This window comes from Bison bison, unplaced genomic scaffold (assembly GCF_000754665.1).
Source record: "Bison bison bison isolate TAMUID 2011002044 unplaced genomic scaffold, Bison_UMD1.0 scf7180017845671, whole genome shotgun sequence".
In the NCBI taxonomy this organism is placed as follows: domain Eukaryota; kingdom Metazoa; phylum Chordata; class Mammalia; order Artiodactyla; family Bovidae; genus Bison; species Bison bison.
Window position 1 is genome coordinate 47,789 of NW_011476244.1, and position 2,273 is coordinate 50,061.

Consider the following 2,273-nt stretch of genomic DNA (forward strand, 5'->3'; position numbering starts at 1 on the left):
GAGCCGCCGCAGCCGGCATCCCACCCTCGGGCTCTGCTCCCAGATGGCCCTGACCCTAAGCCCCCTGGAGCACCCCACTCCCGTGCTGTCTGGGGGTGCTGATCCGAGGGCTGCAGCACGCAGCTCCCCATTGGGCAGGAAGAGAGGCAGCTACCGAAGCCGGTTCTGACTAGGGCACTCAGACAGAACCCTCCTCCCGGGCCTTAGGAGGCCCCCGAGTCCTGACCTTCACCTACCACCACCTACAAAAACCAACCTGAGATGATCAAAGGCCTGGATGTTGAACGTAACATTTTAAAAACTCTTAGAAAAAAACAGGAAGGAAAACGTTTCGTGACACTGGATTGGGCAACGATTTGTTAAGATGTGACAGCAAAAGCACGGGCGTTAAGAGAAAAACTGGACCACCTGGATTTCTTGAAAACTTTCACTCGTCAAAGGAAACTATCAACAGAGTAAAAAGGCAACCTGTGGAATGTGAGAAAATGCTGCTAAGTAACATCAGATGTCCAGAATATACAGAAAACTCCTAAAACTTAATGACAAAATCCTCCAAAACTTTGATTCAAATGGGCCAAGGGGGGCCTCCCTGGTGGTCCAGTGCATAAGAATCCACCTTGCACTGCAGGGGAGGTGGGTTCGATCCCTGGTCCAGGAACTAAGATCCCACATGCCACGGGCAGGGCAACCAAGACCTCGCACCGCAACAGAGACCCCGCGGGGAGCACTGAGGCCCGGAACCACAGCCAGAGACAGACAAACGTTAGCGGGTGAGAAGACCACACACTCCTGTAAACGGGCAAAGGACTGAAACAGACATTCTCCAGAGGACAGCCACCGTGAGAAGAGAAGAAAGAGAAGTGAAGACCAGGGCTGGGGGGGAGGGGGTGGAGAAACACACCCCGTGGGCTGGTAGGAACAGAAACTGGGGCAGCTCCCACGGGAGTGCAAACGGAGTGACCCGCGCTGGGCTGCGCTTAGTCGCTCAGCTGTGTCCGACTCTTTGCGACCTGTGGACTGCAGCCCGCCAGGCTCCTCTGTCCATGGGGATTCTCAGGCAAGAATACTGGAGCGCGTTGCCATGCCCTCCTCCAGGGGATCTTCCTGACGCAGGCATCAAACCCAGGTCTCCCGCACTGCAGGCAGATCCTTTACCATCTGACTCACGGGGGAAGCCCAGAACTACCTTGGATCCAGCAACCCCACGACTAAGTTTATGCCCCAAAGGACTGGAAGCAGGGTCTCAAGGAGGCATTTGTACCCCAAGTTCTCAGCAGCTTCATCCCCAAGAGCCAAGAGGGGGACACAGCCCAGGGCCCAGCGGTAGATGACGGCTGAGGAAACGTGGTATGTCTGCACAGTGGAGCATCACTCGGCAATAAAAAGCAAGGAAATCCTGACACAGGCACAGCACGGAAGAACCCTGAAGACAATCTTTTTTTTTTTCTGCTTCTTATTTTTTTTTTTATTTGTTTTTTGAAGACAATCTGTTACCCGCATCAGCCAGGCACAGAAGTGCAGATGCTGCAAGACTCCACTCGCATGAAGGCCCGAGAGGGGTCAGATTCAGAGAGACGTGAAGCAGAACGGCGGTGCCGAGGGCTGGGGCGGCTTCGGTTTTGCAAGATGAAAATGCGTGTGAACACACGGGACACGACTGAGTAGCACGCGTGGAAGACGGTTAACACGATAAACTCTACGCTCGTTTTCTCACAACTTGAACAAACGCTAAGCAAAACCGAACCAGACCATGCAAGTCTGCACACAAGCGGGCAGGTGGGGGCGGGAGCTGGGTGCACTTGTCCAGGTGCTGGAAGCACGTGGCCGTTCCCGCCGGGGACGCGCAGGTGAACCCACACAGGCAGAACGGCCACCGCCTCAGGAAGCAGGAGGCACGCACACAGAGCCTCACAGCCAGTTTTCTAAAACCGCGAGCCCGTCTGTGAGATACAAATGAGCGTCAAACACCTGTGGCTGCCATCAGCATGCGGACACGCTCCCCCTGCAGGTGACCAGTGTGCACGTCCGTCCCACAGCCTGCACTCTGCAGAGGCCCGGCTGCCAGGCCCCCCGGCCCACAGGGCCCAGCGCCTTCCTCTCGTGCCCACCAGCTCTGCCCTCCGGCCCCCGTTCCCCTCATGGGCTCCCCCCGCCCCCCAGAGCCGGTCTGCTTTCCCAGGAACGGTGTGGCCACCTTATGGCAGCTGGGCCACTCTGCCCAGCAGGATGTGGGCCGCGAGCGCTGGGTACCTTGTCTGCCTCCTCAGGGTCTC